The following is a 12,316-nucleotide window of genomic DNA, read 5'->3' as shown; positions in this document are numbered from 1 at the left end:
AGTTGAGTACCAGGGACTTGAGAAGAATCGAGAAAATCTAGCTGAGCTGTGTGCTGCAGACTCTCGTGGTGCTGTGGTGGGAGATGGGGAGAGAGTTCACGTCTAAATGTCTGCTCTAGACCTTATAATACAGAACTTGCAAAACTGTGTTTTATAAGGAAAAATGTTCTATGGAGGAATTAAACTATTTTCAAACTGGAATGCTGGCTCTCTAGGAAAATCCTTTCCTTGTCAAGGATAAATATATCAGGCTTCTTACCCTAAACCCTCTTCTCAGCTTCTGGGGTGCCTGTTTTCCCACTTGTCCGGAGGAAGCACACCCGTGCTCTGGGCTGGGCAGGCAGATCTGCTTTCTCTCCCCGGAAGCCTTCCCATAGCCCCTGATCTTCAGGGAGGAGGAAGGAATGAGCTTGCAAAAGAGAAGCTGAGGTTTTCAGAGTTAGAAAGGCAGGCTCAGTTGTCTGCCAGAGCAAAAGGCCTCACCCCCAGCGAGGGGCACGCCCTGGGCAGACCCCTTAGCAACCTCTAGCCACAGGTGGCTGGCGGGGTAGGGGACACCTTCCTGTTGCTCCTGTTGGAGAATGACCTCCTCGGGAGGTGAAGTGCAGGACGACTTCATAAACAGGGCCGAAAATGTCTTTTCCTTCAGCAAAATATATTTTCCCAGAAAACATAATTAACGCTGCCAAAACTACTCCAGGCAACTTGAGGATAAGAGTGCCACAAAATGGAATGAGGCAGTTGGTTTTATCTAAAAAAAAAATCTGGAGAATTCAAAATGGCTTAATTGCACAGCTATTAAATAGCTCCTAAATCTGGGAAGTTAGAGCGATTTTGTTGCTAATATTTGCTTTCAGCGGGCTGAGCCCTTTTTCTCATCGCAGGCGACATGCTTGAGATTTGGCTACCTTTCCTCCTGTAGCTTAATGGTGACCTTTTTTAGACTGGCGGGGGGAGCGTGACTCCTGACTGTCTGGGTTTATGCAGCAGCTTCCCCTGGAGGGAATCTGCCCCTGAGACATTGCTCCCAGTCTGGGGGAGCAAGTTCCTTTCCCCAAGGACCTTGTGTCAGTGAGGCTGCTCCTGGGCAATCCAGACTCTGGGCCGCTGCTAGGTGAAAGAGGCTTAGGGTGGGTTTTGTTTTCCACTGTATCTGGATTTGAACACAGGAATCTTCATCTTCAGACCCGGTGACCTTGGACAACCTTTGTAACCTTTCTAGGTGAGGACTTGCAGGGCTGCAGCCTAGACCACCAAAAAGGGACTTGAGTGAATATAGTGCCTGAGACCAGCAAGAGGGGACAGCAGTTTACTCCGGAAGTGTCAGATTTCAGAGTCCAGCTGAGCCAAGCCCCATGTTTTCCTCATCCTCAGAGGATGGGATAGAGCAGGGATACTTCTGGAGGATATTGTGTTTTGCTCCTCAGTTTGTAAGAAGTACACAAACCCCCCCCCCAACAATGTTTATCATTTTATCAGCACTTTCAATAAACAAGAAACACATGAATGCACCCCTCTGGATTTCCTAGCATCTGCTTTTACACCACTATATTTAGGAGGGTTGACCATGTTCCTAACTCTCAGTGCTGAGTAAAAACTGACAAGTCTGCTGGGAGCTGGGCCCAAGGTGCCCTCCTGCCTCCTCTCATTCTGCTTTACACTGCAGACTTCTGCTTTTCCTCGTTCTGACATGGTGCCACCTTTTCGGGGATTTTGTTTCTTGCTCATAACCTTTCAAACAGTCTTTGGTTCTAGGGAAGAGCGATCAACCACTCTGGAGGGATTACAAACCTAACTGAGATTTTATTCTTTACAACTGGTATGAATTTTTAAGATTATGAAATATTTCAAATGTAGAGAAAAGGAGTAGAATCCGATAAGCATCTGTACGTCTTCCACCCAGATTCAACAAGTGGACATCATTTACCCTATTTGTTTCAGATTGCTTATGTTTGAAAGAAACAAAACATCATAGCTAAAGAAAGCACCAACAAAACTAAAAGGCAACCTAAAGGATGGGAGGAGATATTTGCAAATAATATGACCAATAAGGGGTTGGGCATAGTAATCTAATTAAAAAATGGGCAGAAGACACGAATAGACATTTTTCCAAAGAAGAAATACAGAGGGCCAACAGACACATGAAAGGATGTTAACCACAAAAGCCATCACCTTACACTTGTCAGAATGGCTAGAATAAATAATATAAGAAGTAATGAGTGTTGGTGAGGCTGTGGAGAAAAAGGAACCCTTGTGCACTGTTAGTAGGAATGCAAACTGGTGCAGCCACTTTGGAAAACAGTTGGGAGGTTCCTCAAAAAATTAAAAACAGAACTACCATCTGATTCAGTAGTTCTGCTACTGGGTATTTATTCAAAGTAAATGAAAATGAAATAATTTGGTAAGATATATGCACCCTTGTGTTTATTTCAGCATTATTTACAATAGCCAAGGTATGAAAGCAGTCCAAGTGCCCATTCATTAATGAATAGATAAGATGTGGGGCACACACATACAAACACAGACACACACACACACACACACACATATTTATATATGTATATATACATACACACATATATACATACACATATACACATATACACACATATTTATATATATATACACACAAACACACATATATATTTATATATGTATGTATATGTATATGTATACATATATATACAGAATGTAATATTACTTAACCATAAAAAGGAGATTATATCATTGGCAACAAAATGGATGTACCTGGAGAGTATTAGGCTAAGTGAAATAAATCAAACAGAAAGACAAACACCATTATAACTTCACTTACATGTGGAATCTAACAAAACAAATGAATAAACAAAAAACAAAGAGCAGAAACAAACCCATAAATACAGAGAACAAATTGATGGTTGCTGTTGGGGGGAGAGGGATGGGGTGAGATGGGTAAAACGGGTGAAGAGGAGTAGCATGTACTTCCAATTTTTGAATGAACAAGTCGTGGGGATAATAGGTGTAGTATAAGGAATATATTCAATGGTATTCTAATAGTGTTGTATGGTGACGGATGGTAGCTCACGTGTGGTGAGCATAGCACAACATATAGACTTGTCCAGTCACCATGTAGTACACCTGAAACTAGCATAACATTGTGTGTCAACTCTACTTCAATAAAAAAGAGAGAAAAAAATATAATATATGTACAGCTGAGTGCAGTTTGTGTGTGTTCCTACCCCTCCCTTTCAAGTGGGTACAACCATTAAGAATTGGGAAAATAGATTTTTGGTGCTTCTAGTTTATATAGAAAATAGTATACTTTCCATCATTTCCTGTAATGTTTTTCACTCATCATTAAATATTCAAAGCTATCCATACTAATACATGTTAGCTTAGCAGCCAAGGAGAGTCTCTTTGTGTGACCATGTGATGTTTTGCTTCTGTTTCCAGTTTTCTATTTCCATAATCAGAGCTCCAAGTGAGGTCTCTGTGTGCACAGTTGAGACTGTCTGGGGCATTTTGGGGAAACAGAGTTTCTAGTCAAAGGGAAGAGAACACATAGCCTTCTTAGCTGAGAGCACAACCAAATTGGTTGTACCAGTTACTGTCCCCACCAGCAAGCATCCCCTTAGCTCCCCATTTCTGCCAATTCTTGGGATTTTTAGATTTAAAGGTTTTTTTTCCATCAGTATGGTTGGTGTGGAATTATAACTCCTTGTGGTTCTAGTTGCATTTCCCTAATTAATAATGAAGTTAAATACATTTTCCTGTGTTTAAATGCAAATTTATGCCTTTTTCTATTTTTCTATTAGGGTGTTTGTATTTTTTCATGTACTTTTTTTTTTTTTTTTACTAGTTCTGTATACATTGTGGCTTTAAATTCTTTTTGTCTAAAAATTTTGTCTTACAAATCTTCTCCTGGTGTATGACTTCTTTCTGACCTCTGTGCGGCGTCTGGTGATGGATGTTTTTTACCCACTGAGCCACCCAGGCACCCCTTCGTGATGGATGGTTTTAAATAACAACATAATGTTCCAGCCCGAAATCTTATGTCTTGTTTAATGAACTGTACTTTTCTATAAAGCCATGACAATATTTCTTATGTCAGCTCCTAAAATCATAATGGTGTCACGTTTACATTTACATCTTCATCCATCTGGTTTTGTGTATGCCATGAGGTAGTGACCCATTTTTCACTCTTCTATGGTACTCACCAGTTGCTCTGGGCTCCTTTCTCCACTGGTCTGAGATGCTGTCTTTGCCCTGTGTTAAGCTGTATGTACATGAAGTTTGTTTCTGGGTTCCAGTCTCTTCTGTTTCCTATTGTTTATCCTGTGCTAACTATTCTAGGTTTGTGATAAGTTTGACATCTAGAAGAGTGAGTCCTTTCCTGAGCCTTCCTTCCCTAGGAGCATCTGGGCTCTGCCAAGTTCTTTGCACTTCTGTATACATTTTAGGATCAATGTGCCATTTTACACAAATAATTTTATAGGGATTTTGATTGGATTGCATTGCATCAGATGATGGGTGTGGAAGACTGACATCACGACAAGACTGGGTCTTCCGATGTATAGTTTTTCACTTACTTAAAGTGGAAATTGGTTTCATACATTTTCCCACCCATGAAGTCTCATGTATCTTTTGCTAGACTTATTCCTACGTACCTTTAAAAAATTTAACTAATCTCTAACATTGTAACTGTTGTTTTTCAGATTATTTTTTCTAACTTTTTTCTGGGATGTAGAAATGCAAAACTTGAATTCTAATAATTTGCTTGTCACTTCTCTTTTTTCTTGGGTTTTCTATGTAGACAAATCAGTTGTAAATAACACATTTGTTTTCTCCTTTCTAATTCTTATGTATTCAAAAAACTTTTTTTTTTTAAAGACAAAACACCTCCACTTGATGTTCAGTAGAAGTTGTGTACATAGTTGTTCTTGTTGTGTTTTGAATTTAAAGGAGAATTTTTTAAAAAACAATTTTGCATGGCATGTGAGGTTTGTTTGACATTGTATAGTGATCTCTGCTCTCATTCCATTACTATTTCTGTGGAATATCTTTTTCTGTCCCTTCACTTTCAACTTATTTGTGTATGGATCTAAAGTGAGTCTTTTGTAGATAGCATATAGTTAGGTTAAAAAAATCTATTCTGTCAGTCTCTGTCTTTTAATTGGGGATTTTAACCCATTTTTATTTAAAACAATTATTGATTAAGAAGGACTTACTACTGTCACTTTATTATTTTTTTTCTATATGTAGCTTTTTTGTCTCTCATTTCCCACATTACTTATAGCTTTTTTGTCTCTCACTTCCCACATCACTCTTTTCTTTTGTGATTTACTGATATTTTGTAGGGACTTATAGAAATATCTTTTTCAGTTTTCTTTGTGTATATTCTTTAGCAACAATCTTGGGGGTTTCCATGGGGATTACATTTAATATCCTAAAGTTATAACGATTTAACTTGAATTCATACAAGCTTAACTTCAATAACACTGAGTTCCTTTAGCATTTCCATCCTCACTCTTTCAGTTGTTGATTTCCCCAATTTGTATCTTTACATATTGTGTATCCAAAATGTAAAGTAGTATATTTCTAATGCATTAGTTTCTTATATTATGTAGTAAACAAAAAAATGCAGTTACAAAGTTAAAATAATATTAGTTTTTAGACTAATAGTTTTTGTTTAGAAAACAAAAACTGGAGTTATACACCATTGTAAATAATACAGGCTTTTATAATTGCCCAGGTATACCTTTACAGAGATCTTTTGTTTCTTCATGTGACTTTGAGTTATTGTTCAGTGTGCCTTCATTTTAATCTGCAGGATTTCGTTAATGTTTCTTGCAGAGCAGGTTTAAGACAGTCTTGCCAGATGCAGGATCCTTGGTTGACCACATTTTTCTTTCAGCACTTTGAATATATTAGTTCACTACCTTCTGGTCTCCAAAGTTTTTGATGAGAAATCTGCTGGCAATCTACTGAGGACCCATTGTTTGTGATGCGTCACAGTTCTCTTCCTGCCTTCAAAATGTTCTTGTTGTCTTTTGAAAGTTTGATTATAATGTCTAGGTACGTGTCTCTTTGTTCATCTATCAAAGTCTGTTGAACATCTTGGGTATTTACATTTATGTCTTTCATAAGATTTGTTAAGTTTTTGGCTATTATTTCTTCAAAGATTCTCTCTGCCCCTTTTTCTCTCTCTTCTCCTTCTGGCACTCCCAAAATTGCATATGCTGGTCTGCTTGCTGTTGCCCACAGGTCCTTTAGGCTCTGTTCATCTTTCTTCTATCTTTTCCTCAGATTTAATGACTCCCATTCACTGATTCTTTCTTTGCCTGCTCAATCTGCTTTCAAATTCTAGTAAATTTTTCATTTCAAGTATTGTATTTTTCATTTCCAGAATTTCTTTTTTGGTATCTTTTTAGGTTTTCTATTTCTTTATTGATATTTCCACTTTGTTAACACATTATTTTCTCGACTTTGCCCACATATTTCTTTAGTGCTTTGAGTATCTTTAAGATGGTTGTCACTGTCAAGTAGATCTGCCAACAGGTCTTCTTCAGGGACAGTCTTATTAGTTTATTTATTTATTTATTTTTTCCTTTGACTGATCCACACTTTTCTGTTTCTTTCTATGCCTTGTGATTTTTTTTGTTGTTGTTGTTGAAAACTGGACATTTGAATCTAATAATGTAGCAACCCCAGAAATCGGATTCTCTCCCTGCCCGAGTTTGCTGTGTTTTGTTTTTATTTCATTTTGAATTTTTGCCCAATCTGTCACCTGACCGTGCTTCAATGCAGACTGAGGTATAAACTTAAGGTATTTTCAGGTCTTTTCTGAGCTTTCACCTCCCTTTGAGCATGTGCGGTAACTTTCCAATTTCCCCTTTATAAGCGGTTGCTTTGGAATGTCCTAATTTTTAATGTGTGACTCCCAAAAACGGAAAAAGAGAAAGATGAAGGCAGGGAAAATGTGTTGGCCCTTTAAAATTCCTAGAAGATACTTCTGCCAGAAGGGGGAGAACTTGCAATAACGTGGGGGGAGGTGCATCAAGACTGCCTACCTCTTTGTCTGCACTTCTGGAACAGAAGCATCAGTGATCAGAGCACAATCCCTAATATCTGGAGGACCAGGTTCTTTTTGCCTTTTCTTGCTGATGCAAGGTATGTGCAAGCTGGGCAGGGAGCACGTGCGCAGTTGTTTGCCATGTGTCTGGGGTGGAGGATGGGTAGCTGCCACTGTGCTAAAAGCTGAAATTGACTAAAATTAACTCTAGTTTACTGCTCAAGCCTTCCCCTGGAAGTTTCAAGCCTTCAATAGACTCCGGAGTTCCAAAATAGCTACATCAGAGGACTCTGCCAGTGCAATTGCTGTCTCCGTGGGGATATAGATTCCTGGTCCTTCCTACTCTGTCATCCACCCAGAATGTTTGTTAAGAGGTTTCAACTTATAGGAGTTATTGCATTTTATCAAATGCCTTTTCTGCATCACAGAGATGGGGGACTGCACAGGCAGAACCCAGAGCATGCAGATGCAAAAAAACAAAAAACAACAAAAAAAAAAAACCAAACCTGGTTCACGTTCTTCTGAACCAGGGTGGCTTCCTGTGGTGTCTAGGGTTTTACCCCACTCATCTTGGGATGGCTTCTGCACATCCTGGAGGGGGGTTTGGCTGCTTGCTGAGCTGGTTTTGAATCTTCCAGAGACACTCAGCGCCTTCACGCTTCTCCTCAGCCAACTCATAGAAGAAGTGGCCCATGCCCTACAGAGCCACATGGTCATGGTTGAAATAGAAGCCCAGAGAGAGGTAGTTATAGGAAACCTGCAGGTGCATGTTGAGCAGGCCGTTGATGGGAGCCTCTACCTTGGTGGAATAATTATGATGAATTTGGGAACTCGTGGTTGATAATAAGGAGCTAAGATCAAAATGGGGTGTTGGCTGGTCCTGGAGGGAGATGGTGGCTCCAACGGTTGCAACTGGAAAAAAGTTTAGAGGGTATTAGAAGGTGGTAAAAGGGGCATCCTTGGGTCTGTTCTGTCCAAACACTGTTGAAGCAACAGACAGATCTATGGGACTGTGATGTGTACTGCCAAGATCTCAGTTTTTAAGTGTTATATTCAAATTCCTAAAATTTGCATAAGATTTTGAATTTATGTTTGTGGTAAACACATCCATGTAACAGCCAGATCAATCCCACCACAGCTACTCATGTGGGTGTTTCATCAAATGCTTGTCTACACCTATCGAAATGGTTCTATTTTTCTCTTTTATTCTGTTAATGTGGTGAAATACTGTAAGTGATTTTCAAAGGATTGGTTAACCTTGCGTTTCTGGGATAAACCCAATTTGGACATTCTATTATCCTTCAGATACATTGCTGGATTTGATTTGCTAATATTTCCTTTAAGATATTTACATATTTGTGAGAAGATTCAGCTCTAATTTTCCATTTTCAACATGTCCTTTTCAGGTTTGGGAAGCTCGGTGCTCTGCCTGGTAGCTTCATAAACAAGTTGCTGCACCTATGTATCAGTTTGTGCTTTCAACTGCAAGGAACTGATCATCAGCTTAGTAGTGGCTTAATAATGTGACAATAATTATTTCACATAAGAAGGAATAGGGAGAAAAAAAAAGAAGGAATAGGGAGGAAGATGGTTCCAGGGCTGATTTGGGGGGTCACCGTTGTCATCTAGGACTCAGGATCTTTCCTTCTTTCCTCTCTGCCACCCACATCCTGTTGGCTTTTTGTCTTCAGGTTTGTTGCCTCATGGCTGCAAGATGGCTACCAAAGGTCCAGGCTTTGTTTTCCCATACTGTCTCCCCACATTATCATGTTCAAAGTCAAAGAGCAAGTGGAAAACCTGGGAAGTGAGATAGATAGATATATAGATAGATAGATAATCTTGGACATTCTTTTCTTTTCATCACAGAGGGAAAATGTCTTCCTTTAAAATCCACAGATTTCTCCTAATGTCTTAATGGTGAGAAGGACTGGGTCATATACCTATACATGAACCAAGTACTACAAAAGAATTGGGCTCCAAAGTCTGCTTGGACCGGTTATGATCCCCACATCCTCCACTGCCAGCTGGCCCTACTCCACATTAGGGTTGGGCCGCTGTTTAAACACCAGTGAGATTTGTTGGACATGAAAAGGAGAAATGTCTGTTGACTGACTTTATTTGCCACACCGTGTCCAGGAAATTTAGTAGGTTGGTAACTGTCCATAGGGATCACTGGCCCATGTTTCAAGACCTGATTTGTGTCTGTGAACTGGGCTCCTGAAAATGACCTGAGTTCCCAGCCGTAAAGGCAATGATACTCTTTAATGATGTTAGCAGTATAGAAGTTAAACCTGTTCTGTATAAAAACAAATGACAGAGGACTCTTCCCCTAAGCCGAAACAAGCTGACAAACAAGATTTTTTTTTTTTAAAGAATGTCTTACATGTCTTTATCGTGTGTTTTGAATTGAGCTTGCAGCTGGTATTAAATCTTAAAAGGGTTAGTTCTACTTTTCACATATTTGTTAACAAGGCTTAGGTGGGAAGCTGGAGACTACAAGTAGTTGGATGTCCACGAAGACCTATTAATGCAGAGAGTACAATTTAATCCCAATTGGATAGTCAGAACTGATGGTCACCTCCCTTGAAGAAAGGCTCCATCCAATCTTCAAAACTTCCCTTTTTCATATCTGTGTTGTCTTTCAATGGACCAGGTGATTTGATGCACACAATCCAAGAAACAGAAAGGCAAAGTTCCAGTAGAAAAATAACCATTGGGTTAGAAGTAATTTCAGGAACTCTGGCATGGCAGGAAGAGGCCAAATTGCTCTGTCCTTTAAGTCCCATGACCTACACTTAATCCCCAGCCCCTTCACATGCAATTTATATGACTTTGGGCACCTCTGAGCCTCAGCCTCCTCAGCTGTGAGATGGAAGCATGACACAAGTGCCCATCTCAAGTGAGGCAGACCACTGAGACTGCCAGATGTTGCCATGTAACCAGTGCTCCAAAGATCACCTGCAAGAGCAGCTAGCTGGGAGCTGGTGGATTAAGTCTAGGGTAGTCCTGCTCCACAGGTCTCAGATCCTCCAGCAGGCTAGCCTGGACATGGTCCCATGGCCCTGGCAGCACCACAGGAGGGCAGGTGGAAACACATAGCCCTCTTGGCACCTGACTGGGAGCGAGCTTATCATCACTTCTGCCTTATTCTATTAGCCACACTAGAGGCAAGGGACAGGGGAATACCCTCCACCATTTTAGTGGGGGAACTTCAAGTTGCAGGTGAGGTCATGGTTGTTCTTTCTTGCTACTGGGGGGAAGGTAGTATGATGGATTGGATTGTTCCAATAACAGAAATGCTAGTCAGCAGGATAGAGGAAGAGTCACCTGTTTATACACAAGTTGGGAAGAATGCTACCAAGTACTGTTGAGCTGTAACAGAGTTCTAGGGGTTCTGTGTTCCCGTCACTCTTCTGTTGCTCATCATCACTTTTATTTGGAGATGTTTGATACCTTCTCGTGGTCACAAATGGAGTTAGGGAGTGGGTGCACAGGGGAGGTAGTGCAGCTCAGTGAAAGTGCTGTCTTGAGGTCACAGGGGCTTAATTTTGACATCCCAGCTTTGCAGCCTCTATCTACAGTGTGGCTTTGGGAGTTTCAGTTTCCCCAAGGTTCAGTTTTCCCGGTTTGACCTGAGAAGAAGCTGGGTGTGGCATATAGAAATAGTCCAATTAATAGTTACAGCCACTGTTGCTTCTATGGGGTCCCTCCAGATAACTCCAGGGCCCATGGTGGACATGAGCAATAGTGATTCTTCTGTAACACAACCCAAGTCCATCTGCCTGATGTGCAACAATGCCAGTCACCAAGACATCAGGTTTGCAGCAAGGAGAGAGTGTATTAGAGAGGCAGCTAAATGAGGAGGCAGGAGGCAAGCTTTGAGTCTGCCTGCCTGAGGGGGAGAGAATCCATTTTTTAATGATCATTGAGCAAAGATGTATGTAACATACATCCCATATTCACTTTGGGTGGAGACAACATCAGAACGAGGCAAAATTCAGCCCCTATGTCTGGAGGTTATCTTAGAACAAGGAGACAGGGCTACGGGCATGTTCTGAAAGCCTGTATAAATTGGATAGGGTTTTGGGCTTGTTACCTAGGTAAGGAATGCAGGTTCTTGCTTGTTCCTGGGTTGGAACCATACCAGTTGACCTTGAGTCTAGGCTTCTGCAGACACAACCAGTGCGCTTGTTAGTGGGGTCGGAAAAGAACAAGAGCTGATTAGGGAGACACAGTTTTCTGAAAAACAAGCTTTAAACTTTCTGCTAGTCAACCTCATCAATCCTATGGGGCACAGTTTCCCTTCTACATGGGGCTTAGGCTAGGTCAGACTCTGGTGCTGCATAGGGCCATCAGAGTAATCTCCTGTTTCCACTTCCCTCCACTGACAATTCTAATCAAGAACCCACCATGGAACTTATCACTTATAATATCAGGTCCAGATTTTTCATTCAGTTTGACCTCTGTGCATAAACAATGTTGATAATGTCCAGCAGAGAATGTGCATGTAAAGAAATGAGGTCCTTTTGCTTTTCATAAAGCCAATCCATCACATGTAATGCCTTAAGTAGATTGGTAACAATATAATGAAGTTGATAGTTTGCATACATACCTTGATTTATAATGTTGACCACTTGTATTACATTGAGTATGAAACAGAGCTGGCAAGGAGTGGGATAGAGAACTTCAGGCTGGCTGCCATCCTTTGTAACTCTTCCTACAAGTGAGGCCTTGCAGTACACTATCGGAGCCGGAGCAGTTCCCTTGGCCCCTGACCTTCCTAGGTCTTTGACTCTGCTGCACCAACATGGTTTCACAAATCTTGGCTCTCATGTAAACAAGGTTGTGGGCAGGAAAGGTGGGGACTGTTGTTTTTATATCTGGTTACAAAAAACTGTCACCTTCAAAGTTTGCTGTGGGTCTCATTATTAACAGGCAGATGTTGATGGCTTCAGATGCTCAATGTCCAGCACTAAAGGGCAAGGGCAACAGCCTCCTCCATGTCTCTAGTCAGGTGGTGGTTACCACTAAGTCTCCCTTCCCCTCTCCTTCCCCACTGTCTCTCCCTTCCTCTCTCATTGTCTCTTATAAAATAGCTTTATTGAGATGCAATTTATATAGCATACAATTCACTCACTGACAATTCAATTATTATTTTTTTTTGGTATGTTACATTGTTAAAATTTTTAGTAAAATCTATATAACATAAATTTTACCATTTTATTTTATTTATTTATTTTTTTAAACTGAAATTTTTTAAAAAGA

Source organism: Enhydra lutris, unplaced genomic scaffold (assembly GCF_002288905.1).
Source record: "Enhydra lutris kenyoni isolate GAN:26980312 unplaced genomic scaffold, ASM228890v2 scaffoldscaffold6, whole genome shotgun sequence".
Lineage (NCBI taxonomy): Eukaryota > Metazoa > Chordata > Mammalia > Carnivora > Mustelidae > Enhydra > Enhydra lutris.
This window is presented reverse-complemented; position numbering follows the sequence as displayed.